The sequence below is a fragment of the Triturus cristatus genome, chromosome 3_2, assembly GCF_964204655.1.
Source record: "Triturus cristatus chromosome 3_2, aTriCri1.1, whole genome shotgun sequence".
Taxonomy (NCBI): domain Eukaryota; kingdom Metazoa; phylum Chordata; class Amphibia; order Caudata; family Salamandridae; genus Triturus; species Triturus cristatus.
The window spans coordinates 659,546,964-659,559,890 of record NC_140584.1 but is presented as its reverse complement, the minus strand read 5'-3'; the positions used below and the strand labels follow the sequence as shown (position 1 = coordinate 659,559,890).

The 12,927-nt window shown below is 41.9% G+C and overlaps 1 protein-coding gene across 14 annotated transcripts in view; it reads left to right on the top strand.

The window, feature by feature from the left end:
• Positions 1–12,927, top strand: part of ADARB1 (adenosine deaminase RNA specific B1) — a 1,000,448-nt gene that overhangs the window by 268,134 nt on the left and 719,387 nt on the right. For all 14 annotated transcript variants that reach the window (XM_085648625.1, XM_085648621.1, XM_085648623.1 and 11 more), the window contains one exon: positions 12,367–12,414. The gene's annotated coding sequence lies outside the window, so the exon portion shown is untranslated. The remainder of the gene's footprint in view (positions 1–12,366; positions 12,415–12,927) is intronic.

Genomic DNA, 12,927 nt, shown 5'->3' with positions numbered 1-12,927 from the left:
TAGGTCCAACCCTGTACTGCTGTACCCCCCATTTTTTTTTTAATTAAAAGCTAGAAGGATCTGGTGATAAACCAGACCCTGAAGCCAACCACAATTGCGTAGACCACTCACAGCAGTGGGTTGGCCGCCAGTAGGCGGTTGGACGCAGGTTCAAACCCACTGCGCACGGCTGAAAGCTGTGCAAGCCTGTGTTGACATATATTGTCAAGAGGGTTAGATGATTTATTCCAGGTGCATTTATGTGTTGAGATTTGTAATTTTATCTTTTTTATGTCTTCATTCATCCACAAGACTTTTTTTTTTTTGGGTGCATTTATATGTTTTTAGAAGGAATGTTTTTTTCAAATGCTATGATCTTCCAGTCTTGTTGTTTCTTAACAGAGTTTATTGTACCCAGTTCTGTGTTTATGGTTAGATGAATTTCAAAGTTGTTCATATTCACCTTATTCGATAGTCAGTAGGTTGCTGCCGAATCATATAAGCTAGTTTAGTCTTAATGGGATCTAATAAGAGATGTCATTGATTCAACTGAGTGGAGTGTTTCCCTTGATTGTAATGTATTGGTAACAGACAATGTCGTATAATGTATGGCAAGCTATCTAGGTCTGCTTGCTGACAATCTGGAATAGGTTGTGATAGGCCAAAACTGATACAATGGCATTTGGTCGAGGCATTTAAGGTTTGTTGAACCACATGTTAAAGTCACAAAGGATGCTTCGGTTAGAGTGGGTGATGGCCAGGTATGTTATTGCATCTTATAAGGAATCAATAAAAGCTTCATAATTTGGTACAAGTCTGTATAGCCGAAAGAATTTGCATGAGCATGTAGGACTGATTTGCATCTAATAAAAGTATAAAAGTATTGTGTTATAATATAGTCCATTTGTGTGGCTTTTATGACTTAAATGAAAACAGTTGCCAATTCTTCTCCTTTCCTTACCTGTTGATTCAGAGTATGTTTAGTTATATTGATTTTTATAGTGCACAAATCACCCGAGATGGTATCCAGGCGCTTGAACAGGTATGTAAGTGTTAGGTGCCCAAGGTGCTTATACGATGAGCCAGGTCTTCAGCTTCATGTGGAACTCAAGAAGTGGGGAGGAGGCTCTGATGTGTTTTAGTAGGTCGTTCTATGCCTTGGGTGTGATGTAGGAGAATTAGTGACCTCCAGTTTACTTTTGTGTATGCGGGGAATGTGTGGGAGGGAGGCAGAGCATAGGTGGGTTGGTGAAAGTGTAAATGGCTGTTCAGGTAATTCTGGTCCTGTGTTGTGTAGGGCTTTGTATGTATGTGTGAGAAGTTTGAATTGGCTGCGCATGTGAATGGGAAGCCAGGGAAGCTTCCTGAGTTGCGTTGCTATGTGGTTGAGGCGTGGGAGATCAAGTATGAGTCTTGCAGTAGTGTTCTGATGGTCTGGAGTCTGTAAGAGTTGATTGGAGATTCAGGCGTAGAGTGTGTTGCCTGTTGGTGATGCTTGCATGATGGTCCTACTGGTGTTCTGAGGCAACCATTTGAAGAGCTTTTGTAGCATGCATATGATGTGGAAGAAGGAGGTTCACACTGCGTTGACTTGAGCCGTCATGTTGAGCTTGTCGTCTAGAATGATCCCTAGATTTCTTGCATTGTCTCGGTGTTGGTCCTAGCTCCAACGCCCACCAGGTGTAGTCCAATGGGAAGGTTTTGTTGCCAAAGACCAGTACTTCTGTCTTGTCAGAGCTGAGCTGCAGGCAGTTTGTTCGCATCCATTCTGCTACCATAGACATGCAGTTTGTGAAGTTGTTCCTGGTGGTGGTTGTCTTGTCCGTCAGGGAGAAGATGAGTTGGACACTGTCTGCTTAGGAGTTGATGGTGATGTCTTGTGATTGTATGATGTTGGTGAGCGGTGTCGTGTATATGTTGAAGTGGATAGGGCTGAGGAACGATCCCTGTGGGACTCCACCTATCATTCTCCTGTTCTCTGATGTGAAGGGTGACAACCTGACTCTTTGAGTTCTTTCCATGAGGATGGAGCAGATCTTTTTGAAAGCAGATCCTTGTATGCTAATTCCATGGAGTATTTTGATGAGGGTGTTATCGGAGACAGTGTCGAAGGCCGCGGGGATGTTGAGTAGGATGAGGGCTTCTGTTTCTCCTCAGTCCAGGATGATTCAAATGTCATCAGTTGCCACAATAAGTGCTGTTTCGGTGCAGTGGTCCTTTCTGAATCCTAATTGAGTGTTGTCTAGAAGATGGAGAAGTTCGAGGTGGGTTGTGAGTTGTTTATTGATGGCCTTCTCAATCACTTTGGCTGGATAGAGGAACAGGGAGATGGGTCGGAAGTTGCTCAGTTGATTCGAGTCAGCTGTGGGCTTCTTAAGGAAACCATCAATATACAGGTAGGATTGCTTCATAAAGTACTGGGGCCATATCTTCTAATATTGTGACGAAGGATTGCTCTGATTTTGAGATAATCAGAAGTGAAATATATTGTTTTGGTTTTGCTCACTGATAGTGCATTGATCAGTTTACAGTTAAGCTGGTGTGAGGTATAGTAATACAGTGAGAGTTGGAGCCATGTTAGTTTTTGCATATTAATTTCTGGTCATGAGTAAGTGTGGTGTGATTAGTTTATGGATTTCCTTCTTCTTGTGACTTAGAGGGTGAATAAACTGAGTGGCTAGATGAGATGTTTATAGGCAGGTTGGTCCTTCCCTCATCTCTCTCTGGGCTGTTGGTGTCCTTCTGCTCATAGAGGCTAAAGGGTTGCACTATCAAATACCATTCCTACTGAATTTGTCAACATATTAGTCTTCAGGGTCTTGTGGGAGCTACTTGAAAGGCACTATGCACCGAAGTGTCCTGATCAAGAGGAAATCACCAACTCTATTTCTTTTTTGGGCTGACCATTAATTGTTATTTTTTGTTAAGGATCAACCTACTCGCCAGCTAGAATTGAAGTAATGCAAATCATATTCCTCTAAAGATTCCAGCTGTTGTAAAGTGCAACTGGAAAAACTACAGAAATGCTGTTCGTAAAATCCAATGTGATTGGCATTATTCATGCATCCGGTAGTCCAAACACTCTCCCTTCCTGAATTAAAACATTTAAATTCTTCTTGAAACCCTCTTAATTGAAATTCAGAATACGGACATCATGTGGTTTCAGCAGTGATGATTTTGGCACTATTTTTTGTGACCAAGATTCGGAATTAATATAAATGCATAAAAAGCTCTCGGCTAACTTCTAGTAACTGTGTGTGTCCCCTCAGTTTCCTGCACTCAAGATTGGTTGGTCCCCCGTCTTGCTTGCATGTGAAGAAGAGATGGTTAGGCATTGTCACAAATTCAAATCTGACTCTTAAGTGACTTCTGTTTGGTTTGTCTTGCACTCTTTTGCCTCTTCAGTCACTCGCAGACTCACTGAGGTCCTAAATCTATCTAGATCTTTTGTGTCCCCACCAGCTGAAGGGACACTTGGAGTTAGCACCCCTGGCTGAAAGAGAAGACACAACTGTCATAAAATTATCATCACAATACTCTGCTCCGTGCCGTCACAAGTTAATTGTAAAGATTGTTGCAATGCAGTTGTCAGTTTCTGTGGAAGATGAAAACATCTTACAACCTTGACAGCTTTATAATGAATGGTGGAGACTGGGTGGGAGTCATATGTTATTATCTGGCTGCCACATTCGATATTGTAGACCACGCTATTTTGTCTGCTTGCCATTCTCATAAAAAATATAATGGAATCCTTCCTTAAAGTCTCTTAACCTTCCACTTTTTCAGTCTAACAATGTTTCCAATCCGTGTTGTTTTTCTGAGGAAGCTTCGCTGTCACATTTGTTTTTAGTTCTCGCCTGAGCAAGCGCATGTGCCGCTCTGCGAGACATTTAGTAAGTGGGTTTTGAAAGTGCTACCACAGGCTTTTGCTGGCCTCAAGCTAGCAGTTACGCGCGTGTGCACGCACGCAGCCGCCATCTGTCTTTGCTCCGTCACGGGTCATTAAGTGCATCGCGATCACTTTCACTTTAGCGGCCGCGTCACTTTCACGGCCAATGCTTATTTTTATTTACTTTTAGCGCGAGGTACGCGCGCTTGTTTTTTATAGGTGGGGGAACATTAATTAACAATACGCGTGAAATCTAAGTTAAACAATATCTTCTTGGACCTTAATCAGTTCCCCGACATTTCATCTGGGGATGTTGTGTTTTTCTCCCACAATTGTGCATTCCACTCTCTGTGTAAACGTCCTGCCCTCCACCTGGCTCTCTGCATTCCACACATTGTTCTTAAAGGCAGGTACATGAAGTGTGTTTTTTTTTTTTCTGTGGCGCGTGCACACTGCTTCTACCGTCTCGTGCAGCTCTCGAGGGTGGGCTCTTCCCAGGGGGTCAGCCGGTGGGGCCGTCTGAGTCGGGATTTGCCCTCTGCTTTTTACCTGAGCCCTTTACACGTCCTCTTAAGGGAGATTAAAATAGCGCTCTGATGGCGTCGGGAGGTGAGGCTTTCAAGAGAAATCCTGCTGTGGTTTCACGGTGTAGGTGGCACAGACTAAAAGGATAGACCATTATACCTGCCTTGAAAATAACTTTTTATAATATTTTGTTTACATGCCGGTTCACAATAGATCCAACGATATCTAATTATATTGTGAGTAAAATATTAGTGTGAGGGCAGTGAGAAAGACACACCCCTCAACCATCTTCGTTCATCAGTAGTACTTCTTGGGGGTGGGGAATTGTGTCTCAAATCTCTGCAAAAGTGTTGTGTATGTGCACATATTAAACGGAAATGAAAGTGCTCAAGCTTTCTCAGTCCGTGAGTCAGTACCTTGTTTTGTTCCCCTTTTTTCTCTCTCTGCATTCTGAGACTTGTAGTCGGGGCGGGCCAGCCTTTAGCATGATCGAGCAGTGCCCACGCCCAGGGCGCCATCATTCAGAGGGGCCCAAGAGCAACTTTCAGTAGTCTCCATTCAACCTGGCCCTAAAGAATATTGTAGTAAACATTGTTTTGAAGTCTGTTTTTCTCTTTTCTCTAGCCCCCACCATCTCCCTGTCTATCCTATTTTCCCAACGCACTCAGAAAGATGACAAGTGGAGTGGGGTGCCAAATTTTGTTTCTCCCAGGGCACTCACTATCTGAGCAAAGGCCAGGTCTGTTTTGTAGTCCTGATATTATAATGGGTTCAAGAAGACAAAATAAATCCCAGAATGCAAACAAAAAAAAACTTTACTCATACTAATCTGTGCGTGTAGCGTTGGGAAAACAGACCTCTAAAAATGCCTGAGGCAATTCTTTATATGGCTTGCAACAGGCCATTTGTCAGATTTGTAAGCGGCCTAGCTTCTTTAAGAGCTAAACTATGGGCAACATTTTCTGTCGGGGTAGAACAGAGGTAGGTTGTATATGGCAAACGCTATGAGCAAATTCATTCATTCATTCAGGGGTGTTGAACTTTGGACTAATGCCAGATTTCGTGTTATCAATATAATACAAGTGCATATACACTGTAAATAAACAGAACTTATTTAAATACTTAATGCCTATACTAAAAATCTGGCTTGGACTGGACTCTTGTACCTAGTGGACACCCTTGCTGTTAGTGGACATGATACATTCTAAAAGGATTACTTTCAGTTTCTGGCATATCACTTTGTAAGTCGAGTAGTTTAAAAATTAAGGTACCAAAGTAGAACATCATTAATACAAATTGATTTTTACATGGAATGCATTGTATATTATTATCAATAGTTAAAACTGTGGAAATCCAACACCTAAAATTATCGAGAAACAAAACTCATTGGCCCGTGGGTGGTTTTCAGTAGTTTCACTTGCGCTCTAACAAACCAACATGAATAGAACAGATCAGAAGGAAGCCTACATTGTAGTCTGTGAGTAAATACCCTACTTCAGCCTCCAGAGTTGCCTTCTACCATCTGGATATTTTCCATCAGTGCGTACTTATTTTCACCAATGATCCCCCTCAGATCAATGTGTGATTATGAGATCTGTTTTGGTTCTAGCTTGTGATTAAGCCAGTTTGCCCTAGCACTAAGGCCCCGGCTGCAGTATAGCTGCAGGATGGACTTGTCTGCTCATTTCTCCTTTCACCTCATCCAAGTCCTACTAAACAAATCCCGTAAGGATAGTGAGAGTTTCTCGACTGCCTAATATCCTCTATAGAGTAACATAGGAACCAACTGAATTCAAATTTAGCATTGGCCCATTGCCTATAATTGTAAAATAGTTATCTGCATTTTTTTCGTTGGTTTTCTTTTTTTCACTCCTGCCCTTTTATAGTTATACTGATACCACTTTTTTAAACCAATTTTAAATCTAACGTTCACTAGTCCTTTAACTTGTACCTCTTGACTGTATTGCATTTGATTTATGTTTCACCCAGCAGAGCTGGCAGAGTAAGATTTTAAGTTTGACTTACTTGTCCTGTGAGATGAGCCAAGTGAACTTTATTGGAGCCTATTTATCAACAATACGATGAGTGTGTTTTAGGAGCTCTGCTAAATAGTGTTAAGCTTCTGGTCCCTTTATCATTCCAGCTGTTGCCTTCTTCGGTGATATGACCGTATGTTCTCTCCTGTGTTCTGGCTTTTATATTCTTTTCAGTGTTCATCTCGCTGTTCCCAGGGTAGCAGTGGATAGGAACAGCAGCCATTCTCACTTTCGTTATTCCCCAGTATCTTGGCACCACAGCGCACAAAATGGCTTATAAGAGTTCTTCGCCACCACCATAATGTCCCTGCTGTCGGACTGAGTGATTTGAAGGACCACTGATCTTAAATGGGAGGAGCGACAAGTCTTTGCATGTTCACTTTAGGTATGAACTCTAAGTTGGTGTTGTGACCGAGAGCGTTCATCACCTTCTGTCGAGCAGGGCCATTAGAAGCTCCAGAGATATCTAAAGGATCGCCCTATCCTGCCAGACCATCCCAGTCTAGCAGACCAGAGAGCCGGAGCAACCACAGATCTTGATAGCAATAGAACACCAGAGAACCCCGAATATAACCTCAGCCTTTTTACTAACCTCGTCTGGACGGCCTCTAAAGTGTATGGATGTCCTCCTGTGCTACCTTCTCTCTAAATACTGAATACAAATCCTACAATGAGGCCTTCCCAGTGCTCAATTTGGAATAAGCTGGCCCGCAAGCCTGTTGTGTCAAAGAAGGTTTAGTTTGAATTCTTTAGCCTAGCTTTGTGACCAGGAATCCAACCAGCGTGCAGCTTTGTCACAGTTTGACCATATTGTTGCGGGAGGGGAATTGAATGCTTTTTTTCAGACTTAGCTACCTCTGGGGCTTCCAAGCACAGCCACCACATCCTCATCTGCCCAATTTACAAGAAACTGGGAGACAAGCGGACAGAAGGCACCAAGAGACAGAAATCTGAGACGTACCATTTAGGAAGCGGAAAGAGACTTCATGCATTCCCTTTTAGAATGGGTGTGTCAGTCTCTTTTTTATATCTGGCTGTGGGAGCCTGACCAGTCCATGTGTTTGTTCTCCCCCCATTCCTACAAATATTTCCTAATGTAAATAGGTTTATATGGGTATATGCAAGAGTATGTCTGGGAGTCCTAATGATAAAATTCTTCCTGGTCCGTATATTGTTCAGATCTCACTGTGTGCCCTGCCTGAAAACATCTAGCTGTATTCTACACAAACTGCTCATACTGTACACTGTACTCGGGATCTATTGTTATTGCTGGGTCAAGTGGCTCAGTGGACTAATGCGTCCACTTTAGGGGCCTGTGTTGACCTCATGGTCACAGGTTCAAATTCTGGTGGGTCCACTCATCCTTATGTGTTATTCAGCACCAAGATGGCCTTCTGGTGGAACGTGCGCTTAACAAATACACATGTTATGTTATCACAAAAAACCTCTGCAATACAGACTCTAGACTAGAAGAGCAAGCATTGGCAAAGCCAATAGCTCATACATTTTTGACCTACTGCCCTGGCCAATGGGTTTTGCTGATGCTATGCAGTGTTTGAAGTTAAGCATTAAAGTTAAGCATTAACGATGAAGCAATAAATAAAGTGAACATCTAACATAATTATGAAAAGATTTTAAGTCACAGTGTCCTTCGTGGTCAACTATAGTTGCTTTCAAAAAAATATCAAATAAACACACACAACTAGTTTTAATTTGATTACAAAGGACAGTGACCAACTTTAATTACTGTACACGTGCATCTTCAATATGCTAGCGAATTATATATTTCTTGTTGAAATGCTCACTTCTTGCTCAGTTCGTCAATAAATTAAATATCTAGATGGCTGCTGCATGCTGATTTCAGATATAAAGTACATTTTGACGTAAAACATTCAGCCACAGTGATGGACTTCAAATGAGGTCCTGGCCTGTGGTGGCATTGCATCTACAGTGGCCATCACAGCTGGCAACCATTACTGGTTCCATTGATGAAAATCAGCAAGTGTTTGTATTTGTAATGTGAACGATGGTTGTGCATCTAAACTCCCATCTCTTAGTGCCCTTTGGAAGTGGATTCAAATTTTGTGCAATTAAGATAACATTTGAATTGTATGTTTTTTTTTTTAAATAACTCTTTTGATTAACTAATGAACTAATTGAAGACAAGCTCGTGCAGTATTTTAAGTGACGTGAAGTTGAGCCGGGGATAAAAAGGAAGCAATAAACAAAATAAAAATCTAATGTAATCACAAACATTCTAGGTCACAGAGTAGACTGCTGTCATATATACATGTGAGTATATATGTGTGTGTGTGTGTGTGTATATATATATATTGTTTAATAATTCCAAGTTTATTTCACGATTTAAGATATTAACATTTTAAAATGTGTGTGTGTGCGTGTGTGTCATGTGATCAAGGCCTCTAGGGGCTTAAATGGCGGCTGAGCACGATTGCTAAAATAAAGACATTTGCCCGCAGAAATGCACATACACACATATATATATCACACAGCTGCAGGCAGCAACAGTCGCAGCTTCTCTCATCACCGTCCGCAATAGCCATGCGCGTTTCAAGCAATAATCGCTCTTCTTCAGTGGCTGAATGAACACAGAAGTAGCTGCGTGTAGCGGAAGCTACTTATTACAATACAAAGTCCTGCCCATTTTGGCGCAAGGGATCGTGGATAATGTAGTCCACAGAATGGTTGCCAAGACTCTTGCTTCCATAAACAGCCCTAGTGGGTGCAGCTGTCTCTTGTGTAACATATCCAAGTGGAACTGTAAAAACAATGTCCCTCTCCATGTGGGTGATGGTACGTAGAGAAAACACTGTGCTGCTGCTATTTATCATTGCAAGTCTAGAACAAGCATTGGCATAGCCTATTGGCCTCGCCTTTGGGACCTTATAAGTGTTTAGCCATGCAACACTTGATGTTGTTGCACCAAGGATATTGTGCTGGATAACTAAACACTTAAAAGGTCCCAAAGGCGAGACCTATGGCTATGCCAATGCGTGTTTAATGTATTGGAAGAACAGGATATTTACTTTGAAGGAGTTACATGGCAGAGTATTGTGATCATGCCCCACACATCACATGCAGATGTTGAAGGGAATCTGACAAGGACATCTTCGTTCAACATAGTCAAAAGGGCTTGGAGCCAGAGACCTTAAGAGGTCAAATGTTACTTATTTTCCGTCATTTAAAACATTGAGGGCTTTGGTAAAAATCAAAGAGCTCCAAACCAATGTCAGTAAGGCTCAGAAAAGCGTGATTGTGTATGTTTATATGAATTTATGCATGAATGTTTATAGGCATTTCTTTTGATGTGTTCCTGTGTGCAGGTATGTATTTGGATCGTACCTTAATCAAGTCGACATTCCACCTGCATGTGTAACCATCTATCTTTACAAGTGGAATCCATATTTTCTTCACCCCAGTGTATTCTGTTATTTTTCACTGACGCCTTTTAGAAGATTTATGTTTACAGGATGTTTATCAGTTGAAGGAAGGTCTTCCAAAATGGAGACTACTGTTCTCTCTAAAATGTGTGCATAATCCGTTATCAATCCTTGCGGGTACATGCTCGCACACCCCACCAGAGTTTCTCACGAGTCTGCTTCTAATCACCCATGCAGCCCTGGTTGGCATACAGTTTGCTTTTGACAAATCATTGTCCCATTGCGGTTGTTTTGTGTGCGCGTTGTTTTAGCCTAAGTGTTAAAACATGCATTTACGCTGGCCCAATAATACTGATCTTTATCCTTTGTCCAAAAACAGAAATGTATGTTATTTGTTTTTCTTGTACAAAACGAATTCAGATATAAGCAATGTACCCTTTTAATATGCTATTTCTTTTTAAATGGAGCTAGTATAGCTTAATAGTTGTTCCAAAGCTTATTCAAAGGGAAGCACATATAGGGGGGTCAAAGTTATGGTTGTCGGTTGCCTGGAGGGTCTGTGTGGTGAGGCAGAACATAGGATCCTGGGTTCACATGTGTTGCAGCCCAGAAGACTATTTGAGCCGGTGTGTTTTTACAGCCCCTGTAAATCTTGGAACAGGGCTTCTGTCCAAACGAATATAGGAATGGAGTTCCGTAGGGAGAAACCTTGGATGTGCAGTTTTCTCTCCCCAAATAAATTGCATCCACTGGTATAGACAGAGAGGACTTTCTAATAAATATATTAGGCAGGCTGGTGTGACCTTAGGAGAGTTGCAAAGTAAGGCTACGTGTGGTGTTGAATGGCCATTTGTGATATCTCAAAAAGGATTTTAGAGTTAGTAGTGTGGTCTGTTGTGATCTCTTGGGGCGGGTAGGGATAGGCTGTGATTGAGTTGAATGGATACCCTTCAGTCGGTATACTACTGTTGTTTTTTTATTTTTTAAAGACAAAAGTGTCTTAATTTTATCTAACTCTTACTTAAAATGCCCCCACGTCAGTGCAAGTAAGTGGGGGAAATCCCCAACTAACCTTACCCCTCCCTCACCATATGCCATTTACATACATACAAAGTGGTGTTTGGTATAGTGTGCAGTAAAGTGGTGATCTCACTGCTGGTGCTTCATTCGAGGCAGTGAAGGCTGAATCCTCTGGAAGCTCCGCCACTGCAGAGACTGCGCCAGGCTCCCTTCCCCAGCTCCTGTGATGAACTGGGATCTCTGACCGTTAATATTAGCCAGGTGCACAGAAGATCGGAGCAGGTAGGGCCTGGGTGGGAGTTTAAGACATTTGGGGCTTCTCAACCTAAACAAATATACATGCTTGTGCCTTGGGTTATGGTGAATGAGGAAGAGTTGCAGTAAAAAGACTAGAAAAAGTGGGGAGGGGGGGGAGGTTAGCTGTTGGTAAGGCTCAGGTGGCTTTGCCATCTGAGTTGTGCTATGTTCACCCCTTCAGATGTGGTTGTAGTATTTAATGGCCGTAACAAAGCAAGAAACAGTTTTAGCATGGACTCATTTATAATAGATGCCTGCAGATGGCAAAGATAATCATGTTAGCATAATTTGATTTGTACCTAATTTTCCAGGAATGCTCTCTGATTAGTCGAGCAATGATTCGATCCTTCGTACAGCAACGTTTGTAATGCCCTGTGCCCACAATTTAAGGCGTGCTTGTAAGTTGTGCTTTCCTTAGAGTGCTTCATCTATTGATGTGGTTGCTGGGATTTTTTCACCTGATAACCTATTATTCTGCACCTAAGCATCTCACTACGTTTGGTTAATTTGTTCTTCCTTTCTCTGACTCCTGGCTACTTCCTCCTTGCACAGTTTTATTTTTCTTTCGCCCCTCGCTCTTTCTCTCCCTTTGTCCCCCTTGTTACTAGTTTCTCCATTCCAAGGCGCCCCCCTTTGTACCTCAACCCTCTTCGGTCCTCCCAGCAACCACTCTCGCCCTTATTTCTCTCCTACTTCATTCTCGGTATACCCCATCATTAATTTCCCTTCTCTTTTGCCACCCTCTTTCCTACCTTACTATTTCTGCCTCCCCCTTTCTTCTTGCTTTCCTTTTTCTCCCCCTTTTCCTTCTCTCCTTTCTCTCTCAAACCTTCTCTATTCTCTCTTAATCCTCACCACCTTTCTTCGTTTTCCGCATTGCATTCTTTAATCTTTTGTTTTTCTCCTTATTTCTCCTTTTCGTCTTCCCCTTTTTTCCACTCCAATTTTCCAACTGTTTCTTTCTCCGGTCAATCTTTGTTCTCTATCCCTTTTCACTTTTTACATACCTCCCTATCTTCTCTTATCCTTTCATTTTTACTTTCTCTTTCTCTTTCCTTTTTTCCCCTTTTCCGTTGTATTGTATTATGGAAGCCCAAAACGTGTGCTGTTAATATAATACAGTCAGCCATGATGCTTAATTGTACAGTAGTATTAGATGGAATACTTTGACTGCTAAACGTAGTGCAAATTTGAATATATTTTGTTTTTTTCTCTGCAGGAAGTACAGCTCCTCCGAGGACAAAAAAGAAAAACACCCGAGTTCAAGGTAACTGATATCCACTAAGTAACCATATTTCGCCACCATAGATGTGTTATTAGTCATTGAGAAAGCAAGTCAAGCATGTCTGTAACTGTCATAGTAAGGTGATGGCTCAAAAAGTTATTCACAGAGCAATTTCAAAGTCTGTGCCAGTGGGGAAACACTAGTCGGTTTGTTTAGTTCACATGCAAAGATTTCGTCCAGTGCAGGTATAATTCTTTGCCTTGGTGGACGCTACTTGTTTTGCTGTGGAAAAACGTGAGTACTCCTCCATTATCATGAGTATACATTTTCTTGATTGTAAAGGCCCAAAGTATTCAAGTGCAGTGCACTGCTGACACCCTCTGTGACAGGGGACATTTGGAACAGTAGTGGCTTTTCTCTGTTGCAGACTACCCGACAATGATGGCATTCTCACAGGGTCTCTTTGACCATCATATCCAGCCTGGGAAACCACACACTCATAGAGTATTCTGTTGGTTGCTACAGTTACTTGGTGCCTTTCATGTTCCAAAATAG